This window comes from Budorcas taxicolor, chromosome 6, assembly GCF_023091745.1.
Source record: "Budorcas taxicolor isolate Tak-1 chromosome 6, Takin1.1, whole genome shotgun sequence".
Classification (NCBI taxonomy): domain Eukaryota; kingdom Metazoa; phylum Chordata; class Mammalia; order Artiodactyla; family Bovidae; genus Budorcas; species Budorcas taxicolor.
Window position 1 is genome coordinate 90446075 of NC_068915.1, and position 13724 is coordinate 90459798.

Sequence of the window (13724 nt, forward strand, 5' to 3'; positions counted from 1 at the left end):
ACTCTAGCAAGATGTCACAGCTGGCACTCGGCCGTTGTCAGGGCTACTCCTTGGTTGAATTTGCTTTAGTCTTCTGTCATCCTGCAGCCTCTGTCTAAATTTTGCAGGAGCCAGGGTGGTGAATTAAATGGAGATAAGATGGGAGCCACTCCTACATCCTGTAAGATCTGTAAAGTGAAAGTGAAGTCGCTCAGTCGTGTCTGACTCTTTGCGACCCCGTGGACTGTAGCCTATCAGGCTCCTCCGTCCATGGGATTTTCCAGGCAAGAGTGCTGGAGTGGATTGCCATTTCCTTCTCCAGGGGATCTTCCCGACCCAGGAATCGAACCCGGGTCTCCTGCATTGCAGGCAGACGCTTTACCAAGGTTTTACCAACCCCACCCACAAATCAGAAGCTAAGGCGTCTGAAAAAAGGGATTAACACAGCAAGCCTGAGACTGCTGTCCTTAGAAAGGCCTGATTGTAGAATTGACTCTTGGCTAGCATCTGGGAATTTGGATTTCAGGAGGATTTCCATCATTCCTTAACTGATAAGGCTTCTCTGTGTCTTAAGAGTTTGTAGACACAATGCGGTTTGTGAAGAACACCTGCTTTCCTCTGGGAGTCTGGAATTTGACAATGTTTTAGGCAAAGAGTGCCTATATAACCAGCCTCCAGTAAACCTGAATCTTTCATGAGCTTCCCTAGTAGACAGAGTTTCATACATGTTGTCACAATTCCATGCTACACTGAAATGACTCTTGGAGGCTTACACCTGATTACCTCCAGACTTTGCTTCCTCCAACTTCATTTCACCGCACTCCTAACACTCAGGAGAAACAACGATGCCCATGCTCCCACATCCCTTACCTTCCTCCCAGCTGTACTTCCAATCACAGAAATATACCCTGTGCAAAGCAGGAGCTGGAAGAGATGAAACTGGCAAAAGAAAACATTGGATCAGGACCAGGGAACCCAGGAGCAGCAGCCAGATACAACCTGTAATAAGAACCGCATGGGGGTCCATAACAAGCACCAGTAACAGCAGTTTAAGAGGAAATGCTGAGAACTTAGCACAGTCAACGCATATTTTTCAAGTTTCAGGAACTGAATGCCAGAAAATACACTAGGCTCTAGATAACCAACAGAGAAAACACCAGTTCCTGTCCTCAAGGTCAGAGACTAGTAGGAAGTTCCAACAGCAGTAATCTGAGAATGCCAAGGAGTGCAGTTCAGGAGAAAGGGCTTCCTGGTGCCTTTCTCCTCACTGTGCACTGCCTCATTATTAATAGTAGAAGCACATGTGCAATAGAATTCATACCACAACATCGTAAAGTTTCAGTGTTTGAGTCTCGGTCTCCTTCATTTAATATTTACTTCAGCTGGTGGCTCAGCTGCTAAAGAATCTGCCTGCAACACGGGAGACCTGGGTTGGATCCCTGGGTCAGGAAGATCCCCTGGAGAATAGAACGTCTACTCACTCCAGTATTCTGGCCTGGTGAATTCCATGGACTGTGTAGTCCATGGGGTCGCAGAGTCAGACATGACTGAGTGACTTTCACTTGCACTTTTTAGGCACAGAAAGAAACTTATAGACTAGCCAATTTAACATCATAACCCATTGCGTGTGCTGCTTTCAAAGCCCCATACAGTATTGTGAGGGATGCAAAGATGACAAGGTGAAGGCATACGCAGTCTACAGGGATGCACACGTATATGACACAAAAGAAGCAAAGTGGCCAGACCGTGGCGATTAAAGTAGGTGACTATGAAACGTATGGAGCCTCCAAGCTCCAAAATGGAACTCGAGTGTGTCGACGTAGACACTTATAAACTTCTGTCACAGGACTGGGACTCTATTAGCAGCCTCCTCAGAAGTAAGAGTAGGGAACCAAACCACCTGGGGAGAATCAAAGAGACCCGGGTTCAAGTCTCAAGCCTGCCAGTTTGCAACAGATGGGACCCGGGCCAAATTACTGAACCTCTATGAGCATTTACGAAGTAGACAATATACCTTCCTCATCAATATAATTGATGAGAATTATATTTAACTGGTTGTAAAACACAGACCATACAATGAGCTTTCCACGTGTTGTTTTTCTTTCTTTAAATCCTATGGCAGGATAATGGGGAAAGGAGATAAGAACCCGGAAGAAGGGCAGAGCTCAAGGGGGGAGAAATGGTCTTGATAGGGAATAAGAGTAGTACACGCAGCAGCAGCCAGGCGATCTGTTTGTGCCTTAAACAAACCTTCCCTCTCCGTGGCAGCTCAAGGACAAGCAAGGAACATCGTCCCACTGAAAGTCAGGAAAGTTTTATTTAATCACATCCTCCCACGTCAACTCTGAAAAGATCACTTAATCCACCTTAGATATGTCTCATTCACTCATTCATTCCATTTCATAAAGCCCTTGAGACAGGGCTACTCATCATATGGCTCAGAGACCAGTGCCCAAGTAAAGGAGTTCACATAAGAAAAGAACTCAACTACATCGCCAAGCCCACTATTTAGTCAACATACTTTCATAGTGAGATTTTCTCCATGAATAAAGCAATGTGTTTTTAGGATATACTTGTTTATTTTTTGGCCAGAGCATGAGAGATCTTTGTTCCCCAACCAGGGATTGACCCATACCCCTTGCATTGATAGCATGGAGTCTTAACCACTGGACCACCAGGCAAGTCCCACTGAAACTACGTGTTGATCTACATTCTAGGTCGAGCACCTCATCTCACTCTGAACTGGCTAATTAGAGTTAGCACTGTCTCATAGTATCCAGTCACGTACTAGATAGATACTTTGAACTTAACCTTGGCTCCATGATTTGTGGTCAGCTGACAGCCAAGGAGTCTCCAACAGATTTGTGTCAGATAATAAATTTCCCAAATCCTTGTGGTAGAGCTTATGCTGTTGAAAAAAAATACAGAAGATCACATCTGCCTCAGCAAATCTAGGTCTCATGCTTTTTAAAGCGGACATGATTTATTAAACAGAGATAGTGAAGCATACTCTGTTAGTGCAGGACACTAACCACAAATACTGGAGATGAGCACCTTGTAGAGACAGGCACCAGCTGCAGACTTGCCAGCAAAGTGTACTCAACATACAATTTAATTAGAAGTAAAGGGTACCAGTGCTTATAAAAGAGGTAGACTTTATAATGGTACAAAGCGTTGCCAGCCTATACAGCTGAAGGGAACTACCTCTGAAATCCTGAGCATTTAAAAAAAATGTTTTGGCTGCCACACTCTCTCTGACACTTGTGGGTAGGTCTTAAGAGTAGGGAATGCCTCATTGAGATGTACGTTTCACCTTTCTGTGGCCTTCACCATTATCTGGATATATCCTTGTTGAAAGGATATGAAATGATTTTAGCCAGCAATAAAATGTGGCTATCCAAAGGATCCAGCCCACAAAGTGCCATAGGGACCAGAAAACTAGAATGAAATGAAGATGAATTCTACAATTTAAATCTAAAAACAATTTCAGCAAGCTACTTTTAAATGTACCTTACGGCAAATGCACTCTGCAGGTGCCCTATGGGAGGATTGTTTATAAGACCACAAAATGGAAAGGAACTCAAATTCCATCAGGCAGTGAATCGATAAATAAAACTATGGTGCACCCATACAAGGCAATAGTAAGCAACAATTCAAAAGAAAGAGATCCATCTATATGAATTGGCATGTGAAGAAAAGAAAAAGAAATAATTAAGAAGGCAACTCAAAATATTATCCCATTTATAAAAAAATTTTTAAACCCACCTGCAAAACAATTTTTAAGTGTGTGTGTGTGTAAATACATAGAAAAAGGAATAGAAGGATATGTGGCAAATTGTTAAAAAGTGGTTAATTATTGGACTTCCCTTGTGGTCCAGTGGTTAAGAATTCACCTTCCAATGCAGGGTACATGAGTTCCATCCCTGGTCAGAGAACTAAGATCCCACATGCAGCAACTACAGAGAAGCCCGCACACTGCAGCAGAGAGCCTGAGGGCCGCAAATAAGCCCCAACGCAGCCTAAACAAGTAAATAAAATGTTTAAAGTGGCTGGTTCTATAGAGAAGGAAGAAGATAATTCCTGTAGGGTAGAGGGAGTGGGAAGAGAAAGAAGTGTGGGGAGGAGAGAGAGGAGAGGGGAGGAAAGAACAAGTTTTAACAGCATTCTACAAATTTAAATCAAAACCACACCATTTCTGAAAAAACTAGTAGCTGCTTGTTACCATTACCCTCATCATCTCCTGCAGACATTGGTGAATGTTAGATACAAGTCTTAAAGTATTACCATTTCCTGTAATTCCTGAATATTTCAAAGAACTCTCTCAAACCCCTGCCAGCTTAACTACTGCAAGTTATAGAAACCATTGTCTGGGTAAGTATGATGACAAGATTTTAATTAGCTTGCCCATGACTAGCCACCTAGCAGAAACCTAAAGAAAACCCCCTTCATTGCCTGTTGAGAACCTTCCCATTCAGCTTTCCAACTGCCTCAATATCTCAGAAAATTAAAAAACAGGACTTCAAAGTACTGCTGTGTGAGAGGTATTGCACACGCTCACAAGTCACAATTTTCATAAATCCTCTCGTTCTGCCTTTTCTTAGTTTTGTTTCAGATATGATATGTAGGTTCTAGAAGAAACGTTTGTCTGAAACAGAAAGTTATTATTTTTCAAGAGTAATTATAGTTAATATTTACATAGCCCCAATTTCCATTGAAAGTGTTTAAATGGCATTAACTCATTTAAACTCACAACAACCCTGTGAGGTAGGCACTATTATTATTCTCATTTTATAGAGTAGGAAATTAAACTTGGGTAACTTGCCCCTTGGTCTTACAGCTTGTATCATGATACATATTCTCCTCAGTTCTACAAAGAGATACATTGTTATCAACCCCAATCTACAACCCAGAGATTTCAATTCACTAAATACTGAATTGCTCATTGAAAACACCTAAAGGCCAGACTTCACTCATTCCATTCAGGAGCTCAAACTGGGGCAGTTTAAGGTTGAAGGATAAAATTTGTACGCACCCTGTGTCTGAAGCTGGGGAAAGCCCATAGTGATTCATCACCGCAACCTGGATCTGTCTGATGCTACTGCCAGGCATAAACAGGGCGGCTGAGCACACAGGATGAAGTCACCTGACCGCATTCGTAGCCAAGACACTCAGGTATCCACAGCTTCCCCCTGCGGGGAAGCCTGTCTAGTCACCTGGCTTCTCTCAGCTCTCAGGAAGAATGCATGGAATGATAAAAAGAATCATCTTAATTTCTTCAAATGCCTTACCTTACCCAACCACCGGAACTGACATAATTTTCTACTCCCTGTCTACTTCTATAGCTTGTAAGCAAATACAAGAATATAAAAATTAATAGCTCTTCTTTCCATTTAACAAGCAACACTAGACTAGAATCTTTATTCTCTAGGTGATTTGCTACCATAATGACTGTGCTGGTAATACTTTAGAATCAGTCTTACCATACCACATGCAGGGCACTGGGTATGGCCTCAGGTATAGCTGGATCCAGGGGATCAAATGATGTCTGAATCTGCTATCTCTCCAATCGGTTTTATTGAGCAGACTCTCTGTTTGTGTAGGTATGTCTCTCCCAACTTCAAGTCCAAATGCAAAATTTATGTGCCTCTTTTCCAGTCACTTATACAAAAGTTCCAGGATTGGTTTTGACTGGGCCTCAGTTGATTTGGCTTGAGTCAAATGCCCAACCCTAAACCAATTTCTGTGGCCATACAAAAGCAATGTGATTTGCAAGTGTAGGAAGTCCTGAAGCCAGGGAACTTAGGCTAATCAGGAGCACTGGGACAGATGTTGGGCAGGGCAAGCAAAAGATAACAGCAGGGGAACTCAGAGCAGTGTTGTCTCTGTGAGGTGTGAATAGTGGGGATATGGCTTCAGAGTGGAGGTTTTAGTACATCTTCTCATGTGGTTTGTCTACCAGGATAAGGCGGGAAGGTGTAGGAGTATTTTGGTCCTTATGATAGTGATAGATAAAGATGCCTTTAAATGTGCAATTTGCTTAACTGGGAAACATACAGAATAATTTCATCATTCTATTTGACCTAGAAATTAGATACTGTTTCTGATCTTGTGACAGACTGGTTCTCCAACTCATCGTGGGCCAGATTCATTCACATTCATTCATCCATATGCTCACGCATTCATGCAAGCCAGAAGAATCCACTAAGAGTCTGCCATGTAGGAAGCACTGGGGTCACCCTGAAATCAGTGGTACCTTAGAAGGGGAATCTCCGAAAGAGCATCCAACCCCCTCTCTCCCTCCCTATCAGTTGTCATTCTTCCCATCAGCCCTGCAAAGTAGGTCCATGGGGCTTTGACATAAACCCAGATACACCCTTCACCAGGCTTAAATCATTATTAAACATGGACAATCTTGCTTCATCTATACTCCCCATCCTCTGATTATTTTGAAGTAAATCCCAGACAACATATAACCTGTGAATATTTCAGCAACTATCTCTGAATCCATCTTTATCTTTTTGTTAAAATCATTTATCACCATCATATTTACAATAATTATTTAATATCATCAAATATCCAGTGTTTACATTTCCCTAGTTGTATTTTCTTTAACAATTTGTTTATTTGAAGTAGGACCCAAATAAGGTCCAAATGTTGTCATTGTTTATGTGTCTTAAATCTCTTTTAATCTGTAAGTTCTCCTTCTACCTCTTTTTATTTATTTAAGCCTTGAAAAAAAAATTATGTTAACAACCAACTTTTGTCCTACCGTGCATGCCTGAATTTTCAGGATACTTTCACAGAGCCTTTATAACAATAAGCTGACAACCAGGGGGTCAGAGTGTACCTAGCACAACAATTAGAGCATGAATTCTAGAGCCTAGCTGCCTATGTTCATATCAAGGCTCTGCCACTTAGTAGTCGCATGAATTGACCTCTCTGTGCCTCAATTTTCTCATCTTTAAGTGGGGTTCACAATATTACCTTCCTCATTGGGTTATTCTGAGAATTAAATGGCTTGATGTATGCACAATAATTAGAACAGTGATGCACAGGACGCAGCAAATGCTATGTTATACAGATGAAACTGCGTCAGTCAGGCTGACAGGTCCAGGGTCTCACAGCTAATGGGTGTCAAGGCAGAGACTAGCACCCTGATTTATCCCACTGGTTTGATACTGCTTCAGACCATTGGTAAATGAGAGCCCTCACATGGTGGGCATCACTCCACCCATGGCCAGGATGTTCTGTTGTTAAATCACTGAGATGACTTTAGGAAACTTCTCCAGGTCTCATCTCAGTCTCCAGATCTGCAAAGCGGTGAAGTTGGAGATATGTCTCTGGTGCCTGCAATCCCTTTTAGGAGAAATCCCAGCCGAAGACGCCTTTAGCAAGCCTAGCAGGAGAGTCATACAGTCTGCTCCACGTTGGCGCCAACCACAGAAACCCATAGATTCCCGGAAGGAGTGTGTGCCTCAGTGCTCCTGACACAACACGCTGATCCACCCCCGGGCCTCCAGGAAATGAGCCTCGCAGCGCTAGCCCTAACTCCCTCGGCCTGATTCAGGGGGCAGGCCAGTACCCATCACTCTCCCCAAGTTATCCGTAATCCTGACTCACGGCGGCCCTGATGGCAGCTTCCCGGCTTATTCACACGGCCAGGAAAGGGGAACGCCTGCCCCCAGACAGCTTCAGCGGTTTCTGCCGCAGGAAACCAGCCTTATTGGACGTCTGTCACGCCTTTGGTTGTCTAAGGCCTGGCAGCAAAACAGGGACTTCATCCCATCAGGACTGCGGAGGTGAGTGAGGCTAGGTGCTGCTGATCATCCTCAAGCAGTCGTGCTGGGGTCCTTGAGCGTGTGATAGGGGGCTCTGCCGAGCACCCCTCAAAGCCGCGGACAGACATCCAGCAGCTCTCAACTTGTATGGTCTGAATAATAACATGCAAATAAAGACCAGCAGTAAAGATATGTTACAGGGACTTCCTGGTTGGTCCAGCTGCTAAAACTCCCCACTCCCAATGCAGGCCACCTGGGTTAGATTCCTGGTCAGGGAACTAGTTCCCACAGGCCGCAACTAAGTGGATTCATATCAATGTATGGCAAAACCAATACAGTATTGTAAAGTAAAATAAAGTAAAAATAAAAATTAAAAAAAAAAATCCAATGTAAGGCTTCCCTGGTAGCTCTCTGAGAAAAAGAATCTACCTGCTAATGAAGGAGACACAGGTTTGATCCCTGGTCCTGGAAGATCCCACATACGATGGAGCAACTAAGCCCGTGTGCCATAACTGCCATGCTCTAGAGCTCGGGAGCCAGAAATTCTGGAGCCTGGGCACCCTAGAGCCTGTGGTTGCCAACAAGAGAAGCCACTGCAATGAGAAACCGGCCCGGCATAACTAAAGAGTAGACCCCTACAACTAGAGAAAAGCCCACAGGCAGCAAGGAAGACCTAAAGGAAGCCAAAAATAAATACTTTTTTTTTAAAGACCCCGCTCAGCCAAATAAATAAATAATAAAAGTTTTTTTAAAAGATATGTTAGGATTTTCTGTCAAATAAAAATTCGATGAGGGACTTCCCAGGCAGTCCAGTGGTTAAGACTCCATGCTTCCAAGGCAGGAGGCATGGGTTCCATCCTTGGTCAGGGAACTAAGATCCTGCATGCTGCTCAGTATAGCCAAAAAAAAAAAAAAGAATTGTATGAAACTTTAAACATTTTTGTTCCTTTTGAAGTTTTATTTCTTTACTTCATAAACTTCAGGACAACAAATGCAAACAGAAAAAAAAAATTCTATTACCATTTTGCTTTTGTTACTTATTTTCATCAATATTTCAAATGAAAGGTCATCAGAAATCCAATACAAAAAGAAAGAGGAGCAAAAGAAATAATACAAATGTCCATCATACAAAATGTTTGGCTAAATAGTTTGCAGTAAATCCATAACACAACACTGGCAGTAGTTACACAGAGTATGTGGATCTAATTTTGTTAGATCCGCATGGCAATGTGATTCTAATACAGAATACAAAGTATTAATAGCATATGTAATACACACCCATTGGCATAAAGTTATGAGTGTCTCTGCTTTGCAGCTCCCAGGGCTTTTTTCATCTTAACACTCAAACCCTTTCTTGTCACTCCTTAATTAATATTTAATGTCCCTGCCAGACTAGACATTCCATGACAGCAGGAACTCCATCTTTAGCCCGAGCACCTATACCAGCCCTAGACGTGGCACAGGACATGTGGTCAACAGAACTGAACCGTGGAATCTCAGGCACTAAGCTTGTCCCTGCTTCCTTTCCAAATTGCTGATGCATCATTGACTGAACCATCTATTTCTAGAATTTTTGCCTAGGTTTATCATCAAGTCTGTAGAATTTACCATTCTTCTGGTTGGTGAGTGTTTACATTCTTATTTACTTTGGTTCTCAGTTTGCACAGTCTCCCTCATAGATTCCAGCCTTTTGAAGCCAGGGACTGTGTTCTGTTTTATTCTTTCTGCAAATGTTCTGCTCAACCATTAGGTCTTTGAGCGATAGAATGAGTTGGCAAGTATAAGCTCCTAAGAGAACAAAGAATTGAAGTCACTGTAATTCAGCTACAACCACAACAGCTCCCTTTCTTTTTTATTTTTTTTCACTTTTGTATTTTTATTCTTGTTCAGTTCAGTTCAGTTCAGCTCAGTCACGTCCGACTCTTTGCGACCCCATGAATTGCAGCACGCCAGGCCTCCCTGTCCGTCATCAACTCCCAGAGTTCACTCAAACTCATATCCATCGAGTTGGTGATGCCATCCAGCCATCTCATCCTCTGTCGTCCCCTTCTCCTCCTGCCCCCAACCCCTCCCAGCATCAGGGTCTTTTCCAATGAGTCAACTCTTCGCATGAGGTGGCCAAAGTACGGGAGTTTCAGCTTCAGCATCAGTCCATCCAATGAACACCCAGGACTGATCTCCTTTAGGATGGACTGGTTGGATCTCCTTGCAGTTCAAGGGACTCTCAAGAGTCTTCTCCAACACCACAGCAGTTCAAAAGCATCAATTCTTTGGCGCTCAGCCTTCTTCACAGTCCAACTCTCACATCCATACATGACCACAAGACGGACCTTTGTTGGCAAAGTAATGTCTCTGCTTTTGAATATGCTATCTAGGTTGGTCATAACTTTCCTTCCAAGGAGTAAGTGTCTTTTAATTTCATGGCTTCAGTCACCATCTGCAGTGATTTTGGAGCCCCAAAAAATAATGTCTGACACTGTTTCCACTGTTTCCCCATCTATTTCCCATGAAGTGATGGGACCAGATGCCATGATCTTCATTTTCTGAATGTTGAGCTTTAAGCCAACTTTTTCACTCTCCTCTTTCACTTTCATCAGGAGGCTTTTTAGTTCCTCTTCACTTTCTGCCATAAGGGTGGTGTCATCTGCATATCTGAGGTTATTGATATTTCTCCTGGCAATCTTGACTCCAGCTTGTGCTTCTTCCAGCCCAGTGTTTCTCATGATGTACTCTGCATATAAGTTAAATAAGCAGGGTAACCATATACAGCCTTGATGTACTCCTTTTCCTATTTGGAACCAGTCTGTTGTTCCATGTCCAGTTCTAACTGTTGCTTCCTGACCTGTATATAGGTTTGTCAAGAGGCAGGTCAGGTGGTCTGGTATTCCCATCTCTTTCAGAATTTTCCACAGTTTATTGTGATCCACAGAGTCAAAGGCTTTGGCAGAGTCAATAAAGCAGAAATAGATGTTTTTCTGGAACTCTCTTGCTTTTTCCATGATCCAGCGGATGTTGGCAATTTGATCTCTGGTTCCTCTGCCTTTTCTAAACCCAGCTTGAACATCTGGAAGTTCACAGTTCACGTACTGCTGAAGTCTGGCTTGCAGAATTATGAGGGTTACTTTACTAGCGTGTGAGATGAATGCAATTGTGCGGTAGTTTGAGCCTTCTTTGGCATTGCCTTTCTTTGGGATTGGAATGAAAAGTGACATTTTCCAGTCCTGTGGCCACTGCTTACACCTTTTATTTAATATTTGTTTGCAGAGCCATTGTGGGCAGGAAGAGGGGAGACAGGCTTTGGATTCACACCAACTTAAAAATCTCAGCTCTGCCACCCCTCAGTGGTGCAACTTTGGATACATTGCTTGAGTACTTCTCTGGGCCTTGGTTGCCATGTAGGTAAAGATGATAATATTTGCCTCACAGATTATGGACATTCAGTTATACAATGCAAGCTACATGCTTAGCACAGTGCCTATTAGACACATAATAGATGCTCAGTAAACATTATCAATATCTATATTGGCACAGTAGAAGATGTTCTCTTAGACAGTTCAGCAGCTTAATGGAAGCTTCCAGTCTTTATACAGAACAGTCTGGTGGGTGCCTGCAGCATGTTGAACATTTGAAACCAGAAGCTTCTCTGTAGCGCCTTCGTGTATGTCTGCTCCAACTACCTGAGTTGTTTTGGTCCCCAAACCTGTTCTGTGTTGTTTGTTCTCAAACCTCTTTATGCCAGCTGAACTTTCCTTATAATTAAGTAATTTTTAAACTAATTAATTAATTTATTTGGGATGAGCTGAGGAGGGAGGTGGGAGAGGGGTTCAGGATGTACACCCATGGCTGATTCATGTCAATGTATGGCAAAAACCACCACAATATTGTTAAGCAATTAGCCTTCAATTAAACACTGTGGTTGGAGCTCTGTGTCAATTACCTCTTTTATTCGTCACAACAATCCTCAGAGGGAAATGCTACAAGCCCCATTTTATCCCTGAGGCTTCAAGTCACCCACCTAGTAAGAAAAGGAATCAGAGCTGGAGCCAGTTTTTCCTGACTCTGAAGTCCATACCTTTTTTTAACCTTTATTTTATTTAAGTATAGTTTATTTACAATGTGTTAATTTCTACTATACAGCAAAGTGACTCAATTATACACCTATATACATCATTGCCAGGGGCCAGCGTGAGGAACTCCGCCCATGGCAGAGGTCATGAGGAAGGAGGCTTGGCATACGCAAAGGCGTGATCAAGCCTCAGGAAACCCCCTGTTCCCGAGCATCTAACCCCAAAACCAGAGTCTGTTTTATGCTCTCACCTACACCTCTGACTTTACGGGGGGCTCTCCCCCATAACCGTTTCTCTCGGAGAAGGAGTAAACCTGCAGCTCCAAGGCAATAAAAATTCCTGGGCGTGACAAGAGTGTTTCAGCTTACGGACTCCTCTGAAGGTTATCTAGCCCGCCTGTATAGGTTCGTCCGGCCACATGTGATTGTTTACAGCCTCCCAACCTGAGAGGCACAAGATGTTTTAGACTTACTAAAGGCAAAATCTTTTGGGGAGTTAGAAATTATTAGTATAATGGGTTGGTTAGGAATTATATTGGGGAAGGGTTTTTCATTGGTTGTGTCAATAATTGCTGCTAATTCCCTGCTCTGGGTAGGACAAGGATGTCTCAGGTCAAACCTCTCTGCTGACAGACTAGCTTGTATGACAGGATTATCCATACTCCTGCCACATGATTGTTTACTACCTCTCAACCATAAACAGCACAGAGTTTTGGAGTATTTGGAGAGTCTTAATTAGCATAGGGCTTTTTCTTCTTGTTGAGTCAATGATTGCTGCCAGGCCTCCATACCCTTAGGCACCTGGGAATATATTAATCAATGTATTTGGAATATAGAAAAGGAAATACAGTAGTTTTTGATGTTAGCAATACTAGACTTTTTGAGCTAATGGATTTTCTCTTTTGTAATAGATCACTGTACTTTGTTATATATCACTGTGTCCTTGCTATGTAAGAATGTAACTTTATCATATCTTAAGACTAAATAGATCTTAAGGGGAGCATTGGTGAAAGAATTTTCATTTGTTGGGCTGATGTTTGCTGCTAAATCTCCATGTTCCCTACCCTTATAATGAATATAACTAACATATAGGAGAAATAAGTATTAACCTTTAAGCATATAGGAGAAATAAGTATTAACCTTTAAGACTAATCATGTTAACCTTGGGTTAAATAAATTCCTTTCTTGATTGTAACTCACTACACCCTCACCCTATAGGAATGTAACTTTATTTGGAGGGCGGTGCTTGGTTTAAGAAAAAACACCCTTGGAAGAAATAAGTTTTTTGGTTATCAGAAAGAAAGGATCATAAAATGTCAGCAGGTCTCACTCATGGCCAGAAGATGATGTTCCTTTTTTATACATTTATGTGAAGCACCTGATTTTGATAAAGGTCAGGACTGCTGACTCCCGCGTAACTCTGTATTCATCCCTATGTGTAACAAAAGGTATATAAGCAAACCCAAAAATAAAGAAATCGGATCAGTTTCCGGAAAGACTGATTCCCCCATGTCGCTTCTTTCTTGCTCCCATTTTTCTGGCTGAATTCCCATCTGGAGCATGGATGCTATTCCACGTAATCCAAGTTATTCAGCCTCTTTTTCTCCACAAATCTTCCTACTGCACTATCCATTTCTAATCTCTCTATATCTGTGATTAAATATGTATTTTTCCAAAGACGCCGACTCCGTCCCCACCTTCGAATCACCCTGGATCCACCGGGGCTGGACCCCGGCACATCATTTTTCATATTTTTTTCCATTATGGTTTATCACGGGATATTGAACATAGTTCCCTGTGCTACACAGTAGGACCTTGTTGTTTATCCATTCTATATATAAGTTTGTATCTGCTAATCCCAAACTCCCAATCCATCTCTCCCCCAATGCCCCACATTCCCT